The 11,210-nt window shown below is 34.6% G+C and overlaps 1 non-coding gene across 1 annotated transcript; it reads right to left on the bottom strand.

The window, feature by feature from the left end:
- Positions 1–609: 609 nt before the first annotated feature.
- Positions 610–716, bottom strand: LOC121223978 (small nucleolar RNA R71). The gene has a single exon (XR_005921442.1). It is a non-coding gene; the product is annotated as a small nucleolar RNA R71 (small nucleolar RNA).
- Between the last annotated feature and the right edge of the window lie 10,494 nt (positions 717–11,210).

Here is an 11,210-nt window from a genome sequence, read left to right as displayed (position 1 = left end):
CTTCTATTTTCTTTTTAGCTTCAGTATATGACTCGTAGTAGGGGAACACCTATAGAGCTAGCTACTAATCTTGAAAGACTAATTCGCCAAAATTGTAAACAGTAACATCAACAACATATGCAAAATCAACCACCTGCTGTAGGCAATTTACCACATTATAATTCATTGTTTGATGAGATTAACAATAATAACCCATAGGACTTACAATCACCACCGTAGCTACTCGCAAAAATACGTATGGTGCGAAACAAAAGAAACCTAAAGCATTATGTGCTACCAAACCTAGAGATGGTTCAAGGAAGCATCATAAATCCAACCGTCACGGCTAACTGTTTTGAAATAAAACTAGCCATGATCCAAAATAATTTGAAGTTTAGAGGACAATGATGAAAGACCCAAATCAGCATTTAAAATGGTTTCTTCAACTTTGTGATACATTTAAATACAACGGGGTCACCGACGACACTATTCACCTTTGACTGTTCCCCTTCTCCTTAATTGATAACGCATTTTCTTGGTTAGGTTCGCAAGCACCAGGATCCATCACGATATGGGGTGAACTTGCAAAAAGATTTTTACAAAACGTTTTTCCCTATTAGCAAGACAATTCAACTAAGGAGAGAGATCACAATGTTCAAGCAGTTAAAAGGAGAGAGCTTTCACAAAGCTTGGGAGCATTTTAAAATGCTAATACAGAGATGCCCATATCATGGATTACCAAAGTGGCTGAGGCTGCAAAATGTTCTACAATGGGTTGGATGTGCACGAATTTTTAGGATGAACAAAACCTAAAAAGATGCGTATGAGTTTTTAGAATAGTGTGATCGGTTCCTACCAGTGGCCAACCGAATGGTATACATATAGCTAGAAACCATCTACAATAAAAGTTGTCTAGAAGGATGATAGATACCAATGAATTGTGTACAGACTCAACCGCATAGAGTCCTAATCTAATGCGTCATCTATATATGGAGGAGACAAACCTCTCTTTCATTACATTAATAATCCAACTGTGGATCAACTAGCTTGGGAATAGGGGTGAAAACCTTTATTCAAATAATTATAATCCATGTTGGATAGATCACCCAAACCTGATATGGGGCGGAAATCAAGGAGAAGGTAACAGTGCGCAACCAATTAAAAATACTAATTATCAACCTCTTTATCTACAGAAGCCTCAAGAAAGGGCCAACCCAAATAACCATACTTTATGTGGTCAACGCTTGAATCGGATCGAGAGGGGATGCAGTCAATGAGGACTGAAGTAAAATAGGTGCATTTCGAGTGCACTAATACTATGAAAACATTGGCTAAGCTTGAAGACCAGATGAGCCAATTGATGAGCATGATGGGAGATATCAAAAGACAAATTGGCATTAGAATCCCAAGCAATACAAAAAATAATCATCGAAGAGAAGTGAAGGAGCATGTGAAAGCAATTGCGCTCTTTCAGGCAAAGTATTAAGTAGCTCGAAAAAACTAATTCACAAGGGGAATAAAGAGGATTTTGAGGATCTTCAAGAAAATCCCCAAGAAATTGAGACTAAACCAGAACTAAAGGAGGAAGCTAAGCTCGTAGTTGATCCAGAGGACTAGCCAATTAAAGAACCTACACTGATAAGGGTACTATTCCCTTCACTGATAGAAGAAAAATAAAGACAGGATGTGGTAGAATTTGTAAGTTTTCTAAGTTTATTTAAATCCATGAATGTTAACTTGCCTCTAATTGATTTAATTTAAAAGGTTCCTAAATACGCCAAATATTTAAAAGAGATTATGTCTAGGCATAGAAAAATAAAAACAAGAGAGCAAGTTAAGGTAAGTGCCTCATGTAGTACGATTATATCCAAACAAATGCCCCCAAAACTCAAAGACCGAGGGAGTTTTACAATACCTATAGAGATAGGGGATATACATTTTATCAATGCTCTATATGATTTAGGAACCAGTATTAATTTGATTCCCTTATCTATATATGAAAAACTCAAGTTAGGGGAACTTAAAAATACCCAGATCACACTAAAATTAGCTGATAGGTCTTCAGTAGAACTGAAAGGAGTACTTGAAGATGTGTTGGTCAATTTGAGGAGCTTTACCATCCCAGTCGGTTTTATTATTCTAGACTTTGAAAATGACCGTGAGATACCCATTCTGCTGGGAAGGTCATTGATAGCAACTTCAAGGTCAACCATTTATTTAGAAAAAAATTAATTAATAATGAGGATCAATGATGAGATAGAAATTTTAAATGTAGTCACAGAAAGAATGAGGAAAATAGGGAGAAATTAGGAAAATAATGCTATGAAATATTTGTAAAAACCCCCTAATTACCCTGAGCCAGGGGAAATGTTCTCTGTAATCAATGTAGGTAGAAAAAGCAAGTTTAAAAAAAAGGGGACAAGCGAAGGAAGGTGGAGTGGCACGATGGATGGTAGAAAAAATGATAGAAATGAAACAAGAAGAGCATCCACAGGCACCTTGGTTGAGCTGACAGATAAATTCAGCAACAAGAATTAACATTCTTAATTGAATTTCAATGTTATTTATATTATTGTATTTTTAACTAAGTGATAGTTTAGACTTTAATTCTTATTAAATTTTTGTTTAAATAGAAACTGAGACACTCTGAAAATAGGAAGTCTGGGAGAAAACAAAGTCGGTGTCGTAACATAGTACCCCCGTGTTGCAACACCTCATCAAAAATTGAAAGAATCAAGAAAATCATCTCGATGTTGTGACATAGCACCTCTATGTCACGACACAGAGGATAATTTACCCAAGTTTTTAAAATTTCAAAGTGTTTCACGACATCGAACCCTGATGTCGTAACATCGACAACCTACCAAGGGTGTCGTGACACAAAACCCCTTTGTCGTGACATTATTATAATTTTTTGCAAGGTCAACCCGACCCGATTGCACAACCCGGTGGATTAAACCTAATCTTTCCCAATTTTTAACCTTAAAACATCCTGTTTTAAAACCTAAAACCCTTTTTAACTTAAACTTAAAATTCTTTTCAATCTCTAAACTCTTTCAAATTATCTCAAAATTCTTCAAACCCTAATTTCCTTTCTTCTTCCTTTCTCTTCTATTTTGCTGCAATCTCTTCTTTTTTATTTTGGTGCAGGTTATACATCAAGCATCTATACGGGAGGCCATAACAACACCTTTAAAGGAAACAAACAAGACTTCAAGACAAGGTTAAGAGTTCCAAACCTCAAATTTTATTGTTCCATTGCTTTTGAAATACATTTTTTGAATTTATTAACTTTTTTAAGTGTTAATATCAAATATACCTTCATAAATAATGTACAAGAACCACTGGTGGTTTCGAATCCTTTAAAATTTCAAAACCAAAATGCCAAAAAGTATTTCCTCGAACTTCAAGGCAAAACTTTTATTTAGGAAAGGGGATTCGAACCTTTGATGGTTCTTTGCAATGAAATTTGGTTTTTAGTATGGTATCATAGTTGGAAGCGTTTCTGCACAATCCCAAAAGAAAATGTTGTTATTCCTCTTGTGCAAGAATTTTATGTTGCTCTCAGGGATAAGGAAACTCAAAGACCACATTGTGTCATGTGGAAAACGGTAACAGTACAAGGTAAGGGTGTGTCATTCTCCCCAAAAGAAATCTGTAAATATTAGGATGCTCTATATTATGACTCTGGCTATTTAGAAAACACTAATCTAACAGATTTGAAGATGTCGATATGGAAAGCATTTTTAAATAATTAACTAAAAATTGAGGTGAATGGAACCTCCAACCAGATACCGGACTACCGACCAATCCTATACTTTTTCCAAGAGCTAAAAAGTGGATGCAATTATTTGCACTAGAATTATACATGTTCTTAATGTTTCTAATGTCAATACGTTCCGAGCTATTTTATTATATGTCATTTTACAGAAGAAACATATATGAATAGGGCAATGGATCCATCAAAGTATCAAATGTTGCGTTAGTGGCCAGAAGGTTGGGATTTTCTTTCCCCATCTCGTGATAGCACTTTGCAAGAGAGTCGAGGTTCCAATGGAAGAGAACGAGTAGTTCATGCATCCAACAAAGAGCTTAATAGGCAATTTTATGTACACTCGGTACGTAGAACCCAATCAAAAGTAGATAATAGATTGAAACCAAAGGAGAAAGAACATATGGGCATCCCGACTTCGCTTAAAAGAAAATTAAAATCAACATCTGCACAAGAAAAGCGTGAGACCAGTAGTGCAAAAATTAACAATATGATAATATGGATGCAAGAAATAGGCTCTATTCTTCATGAATTTGCAAGGCGAGACAACATGAGAATATATCATTATCCACTAGATATGTTCGGCCCAACGCATCCAAAGCACGAAAAAGAGAAGTAAGAGACTGAAGAGCAGGAAGAAAGCAAGGAGGAGGGAGGAAAAGGGAATGAAGAGATGGACTTTGATGATGTGAAGGACGACTAAATTTTTATTTTTTATTTTTGGGATTGTAGTTATTTTTGGATAATTGTTAAATTGTTTTAGGAGTACGACTAACAGTCGATTTTATATATTTGTTTGTTTCTATTTCAAGTTTTCTGTGTAGGAACCCCATATAAAAGAAGCACGACATATTCAAACTCAAAACAAACAAGGAAGAAAGCACCCACCATTAGACTATTGCAATGTCACGATTAATCGGATAACTTCTTTCATCATCTTTTAAGGGCTACACATTGAGGACAATATGTTATGTGAAGTGTGGGGGTAACATAGGAAATTTGTTTTTAATTTTTATATTTTTCTTTTAATTTCTCTTTCTCAAATGTGTGCTTGAGATTGTAAGAATAAAAGTGATTGGTTAGGAGCATGTGCATAGGTTGATTGTGTTTTCTATAAATTTGGCATAATAGTAAATGACTTTAATTTTTTTAGACTACTAAGTTCTATACATTACACTATAAATAGGTAGTGAGTAATTGAATATACCAAATGATATAGAGAATACAGGGAAATAAGCATGCTAGTATGTATGATAAATCGTTGAATTTGTGATTGTTTGATTCATTAAATTTGTGAATATTGAGATACCTAGGGATAACCTAAGGTATTGTTTGGTATACACCTAGAGCCAAAAAGCTAACCCTGTTTATTCATCCTTAGTACCTATTTTCAGCCAGAAAACACGTCTTAATGAACCTTCATACAAAACCCGAGGTAAGACATCAATTTGTATTTACCCTTTTTCCTTAGTCTTGAACTACACGAGTATAGACGTCTAGCCATATGTATTGAGTGTTAAGTAGATACATCATGATGGATTTTGTAAAAGAAAGAGTGAAATGGGAAGGATCAGTGTGATATAGTGATTATAAGTTAGCCAATACATGCAACAAAAGAGAAAAATACAAAAATAAAATAAAAATTGAGTACAAAAGTACTTGAAAATCAAAAGCATTGTGAGTGAGATGTAGTGAAAAAGAAAAAAAATGTGACAAAGCAATGAATATAGAAAAAAAACTCAGTCAATAGTGCACAAAAACTCGTGAGCTAGCCATAGTTGCTATACTATGCTGTGACTTCCTATGTGAAGAAATAAGTAAGGTGAGAGAAGGAGAAATAAGGCGGTGAGTGGATTAAACTCTTTTCATGCTTGAAACTATTATGATGCATCCTGTTCTTGAAATCCATACATGTCTTAATCATCATAACATTACAAGCAGAAAAGCCCTATGTGACCTAGGTAAACTGCTTCATGAATTGACATCATATTAAGTAATTGCATTTATGATTGTTTGTATTATCCTAGGATAATCAAATTACTTATATGATTTATTGATGGATGCATATATTTGAAAACCTTAATGCTTGTATACTTTGTAATATACTGAACTTAGGTGTTTGGTATTAAAAGCGGTGAGTTGTTTATATATCACGTCAGGATTATGTGAAAACATGAAAATGCCTAGTTAGGTACTCCAAAACCAATCTTTTTACTATACTTGTTCAAGGTTCGTCTTTATGCTTTTATTTTATTTTGCTTTGCTTGAAGACAAGCAATGACTTAAGTGTGGGGGAGTTTGATCTGTCATAATTTGGTGTAGCAGATTAAACTAGTTTTCATATTTAATGAGGTTGATTACGAGCAATTTTAGTATGTTTTAGTCATGTTTTATTAGTTTAGTTAAATTCAGTAAAAAGTGTAGTTTGAGTCTTTTATTGACCTTAGGGGCCGAATGAGGCTTGAAGGCACGCTAACATACTTAGTAAGTGTGCAGGAGACCATTCAAAGGCATAAGAACTTAAAGCTGGTCGTTGTGTTGAAACACGAGGAGTTCAATATCGCAACATAATGAGAAAAATTCTAGAATATCTACAGTGCCTTGGGTGTCACTACACACCCCTGAACCACGTATATTGTCGTTAATGTTGTGACACAAATACTATGGTGTCGTAACATCGGTCCTGTACGGGAAGCACTTACAAGCCAAGGGTGTTTTGGTATACACAATAGAAATTAAACACGAGAACGTCAGCTAACCTTGGGTTGAGGACGACGGCAACCCTAACTCTATAAATAGGCTCTTAAAACACTTGTATAATGATAGTTTTTCATACTTTATTTTGCTTTGCTTGAAGACAAGCAATGACTTAAGCGTGGGGGAGTTTGATCTGTCATAATTTGGTGTAGCAGATTAAACTAGTTTTCATATTTAATGAGGTTGATTATGAGCAATTTTAGTATGTTTTAGTCATGTTTTATTAGTTTAGTTAAATTCAGTAAAAAGTGTAGTTTGAGTCTTTTATTGACCTTAGGGGCCGAATGAGGCCTGAAGGCACGCTAACATACTTAGTAAGTGTGTAGGAGACCATTCAAAGGCATAAGAACTTAAAGCTGGTCGTTGTGTTGAAACACGAGGAGTTCAATGTCGCAACATAATGAGTAAAATTCTAGAATATCTACAGTGCCTTGGGTGTCACTACACACCCCTGAACTACGTATACTGTCGTTAATGTTGTGACACAAAGACTATGGTGTCGTACCATCGGTCCTGTACGGGAAGCACTTACAAGCCAAGGGTGTTTTGGTATACATAATAGAAATTAAACACGGGAACGTCAGCTAACCTTGGGTTGAGGACGACGACAACCCTAACTCTATAAATAGGCTCTTAAAACACTTGTTGAATGATAGGTTTTCATACTTTAAGTTTTCTTTGTAATTTTAGCTTTTAGCTTTTTTTCTTTTAAGCTTTACATTTATTTTTAGTTCTTTTCTCTTTGTGTTCTTCAAAGAACATGGTTTCTAAACGCAATCAAACACTAGTGGATTTTCTACGCTTCATCTAATACAAATAGGATTCTCTAAATTTTATTCTTGATTTGTTATTTATGTTTATTCCTATATTCAAGTTTATTGTGTTTATGAGATGCAAGAGGAACTAATCCTTCTACGGGGATTAGTGAGTGGAGGTGTGATTAATTAAAAACTATGTAGGGCTTTCTTAGTGTGTCAACTGTTTGGGAGAGGAAGAACTTAAACCCTAGGCTTGACAACCATAGGAAGTTATTTAGGTGTGAATTAACCCAAATTGGTATGCCCTATCCGTGAACACCTTAGCCCTGAACCAGTCTGAACTATGAGGTCGAGAGATAAGTATTTCTTGTCAACTCGTTAGTTTAGTGGAAGATCGAGAGATCCTGCTAGGGTAGTAACTGGTTGACTGAGTAGAAACCCAAAATAGGAATTAGTTACTATCACCAAAGCAAGCTAATCACCCATGCTTAGATTTGATTAAGTTAGAATTCATACACCCAAAGTTCACTTTACTTTTTCTTTTTTTTATTATAAAAACCTAAAAATCTCCTATTTATATCTATTCGTAAAATGATTTATTTAAATTACTAATTAGATTTATTTGCGTTTAGGTTAAAGTTAATTTAGTACTCGCCTCCATTGGGTACGATCCTCGAAGTACCTACTTACTTCATTGTAACTATATTACAACCTGACTCGTATACTTGCGAACATCGTTTCGATTATATATCTTTTAGTTACATTATTCACATTATTCACACTCTGGACGTTGATACGTCCGGAGGCAGTCAATACACATGGTCAGTGACTAACTCAGGATTTAGGTAAATCACACCATGAATGTCACAAGTGAATTAATTAACAAATGGATTCAAAATTAATTCAACTTTGGTCCACTCCAATATATCATTCTTCCAATTAGTACATCTTTGTCTCTACCCGTGGAGTCAACTGCTCCGATAGCCAAGACTAGTCATCTCCCCAATTTGAATTTTAGAGAACATAATAATCCTTCAAGTATTTGAATCAAACGCTCACTTTGATTCTTTTACGGGATTACGAACTCATTTAGATTATCTATTGGAGTAAGTTGTCTTTCTCGCAATGTAAATGCTCTTACAATGCCAGTTATCATCAGTTTAAACTTAGATAATCAATGAGTTAATATTTTCTTGCCACTAATTTTATATGTATACAAAACATGAAAGACATTCTTTAATCCAAAAGAATAAACCGTTAAAATATGTAGAAAACAATTACACGTTTACTACAATATGTGAAAATTTGCCAATATTCTACTTGTAACACACCTTATGAATTGTGGCATGGAAAGAAACTCACTCTAAATCACTTTAGGATATGGGGTCATCTAGCACACATTCTGGATAAGGATGCAAAGAATTTGAATGGCAGACAAAATTGTGCATATTTGTAGGATATTCAAAAGGAATAAATGGTGGCTTATTCTATAATCCAAAAGATAATGCGATTGAAGTTTCTACCCATGCTACTTTTTTTGAGGAAAACCACATGGATAACTTTAAGGCTCAAAGTAAAGTGGTACTGGATGAACATTTGAAAGTTGTAGAACAATCACCAATTTCAATTCTCGACAAAGTTGAGGAAAGACATGCAAATGATCAACAACATAGGGAATCTATTGTAGTGGGAGAGTTTGTAAGAAACCAAACTTCTTCATCTATGATAGTAGTATTTATAATACGAAAGTCAGTCATGAGGATGATGATCCATTCACTTACGATGAGGCTATGAAAGTCGTTAATTCCAAGATCTGAAAGTAGGCCATGGATGCCGAGATGGATTCTATGAAATCCAATACAGTGTTAGAATTGGTAGACTTACCAGTTGGGATTAAACCCATAGGGTGTAAGTGGACCTAAAAAAAGAAGAGAAATGTGAAAGGGAAAGTGGAAATACATAAAGCTACACTTTTAAGGAAAGGCTACACATAGAAAGAAGTCATTGATTACGATGAGACCTTCTCTCTGATAGCCATACTCAAGTCTATCCGTACACTCTTATCCATTACCACTACTCTCGATTATGAGATCTAGAAAATGAATGTTGAGACAACATTCTTGAATCGCCATATTGAAGAGATCATTTACATGACTCAATCCACTGTCTATGTTGTCAAAAGAAAGGAGCATAAAGTTTGCAAAAGGCTAAGATCCATTTATGGACGTAAGCACGTGTCCCGCTCATGGAATAAAATATTTGATCAAACAAACAAGACTTTTTGGTTTGAGCAGAATGCTGATGAATCTTATGTTTATAAGCATATAAAGGGGAAAAAGGTGGTCATCCTCATTTTGTGTGTTGATGATATTCTACTTATCGAAAATGATGTAGGAGAATTGTCATTGGTTAAATTGTGGCTATATCAATAGTTTAGCATGAAGGACTTGAGTGAAGCTAGTTATATTTTTGGAATTTGAATCCTTAAGGCTTGAAAGAATAAAATGATAGCTTTATCACAAGATTCATAGATCGATAAGTTATTAAAATGTGTTGTGACACGAATCCTGGTGTGTCGACATCGACTCTAGAACAAAAATTAAATATTAAACAGAGGCATTTTGGTTTGCACAATCAAACTTAAAGCTCAAGAACGTCATCTAACCTAGGGTTAAGGACGATGACCACTTAGAATCTATAAATATGCTCCTTTGGCACATGTTATGGACACCATTCGATTAGCCTAGGTTCTCTTTTTTAAACTTAGTTTAGTTTTCTTTGTTTCTTAGGTTTTATAATTTACTTTCAGTTGTTCTTTGGCAAGAGATCTGATTTATGGAGATCATCAAACTCTATGGATTCACTTTTCATTTTTATTACAAATTAGATGTTTTTTTTTAACTCTACACTTTAATCCATTTATCATGTTTTCTCTTTACATCAACTTCATATTGTTTATGAAAGCCATGAAAAACTAATCCTCCTATAGGGATTCACAAGTGGAGGTATGATCTATTAATTATTTTGTAGGGTTACTCAATGAATCAGCTATTTGGGAAAGGAAGAACATGAAACAAACCCTAAGCCTAACAACCCCGAAAAGTCATCAAGATGAGAATTAACCCAAACTTGGTATTGCCCATCTGTGAATACCTTCATCCCAAACCATTCTGGACTGTGAGGTCAAAAGATAAGTAGTCATTGCTAACTCACTATGTTAGTGAAAGATTGGGATTACGATAGTTGATTGGGATTGCCGAAGCGAGCTAATAATTATAATCAAGATTTGATTCATTCTACTCTTATATCTCTTGAATTTCATTTTATCATTATAAAAACCCTAAAAAACCCTTTTATTATGTTTTCAGACTATAACTAATTTAATGTACTAATTAGTTCTTTTAGTGTTTAGGTTAGAATTGATCTAGAACTCGCCTCCCTTGGGTACGATCCTCGGAGTACTCGCATACTCCGTTGTAAAACTATATTAAAACTCGACCCGTATACTTGCAAATAATGCCTCATATTTCTATATTTTATTGCAATATTCACACTCTAGACGTTGGTATGTCCGGAGGTGGTCAAGTTGTTGACGCCGTTGCCGAAGAGGCAACATTTCTAGATTAATTTTAATTTTTGCACTTTTAGAAGAATAATTAGGAAATTTGTAGGTTATAGCTACAACTTCCAATTTTTTTTAATTAAAATTTCTAACATTTGTTCATTTTTTTAGTAACAATCAACCAAATAACCAATCAGCACAAGCCATAGATAACTTTGACTAAATGTGGTCCAATGAAGACATCGATTAGAACAAAGATATTTATAAGGAAGGAGTCTATGAGGACTTGGAGATACAAGAAAACCAACGGTTACTAATGCTCGAATGAAATCAACTTCGAGGGGAAACTATTGTCCCTTTCCAAGATAATGATGACCACAAC

Source organism: Gossypium hirsutum, chromosome D11 (assembly GCF_007990345.1).
Source record: "Gossypium hirsutum isolate 1008001.06 chromosome D11, Gossypium_hirsutum_v2.1, whole genome shotgun sequence".
Taxonomy (NCBI): Eukaryota; Viridiplantae; Streptophyta; class Magnoliopsida; order Malvales; family Malvaceae; genus Gossypium; species Gossypium hirsutum.
Note: the sequence above shows the minus strand (reverse complement) of the source record. Positions and strands in the feature narration are given on the sequence as shown.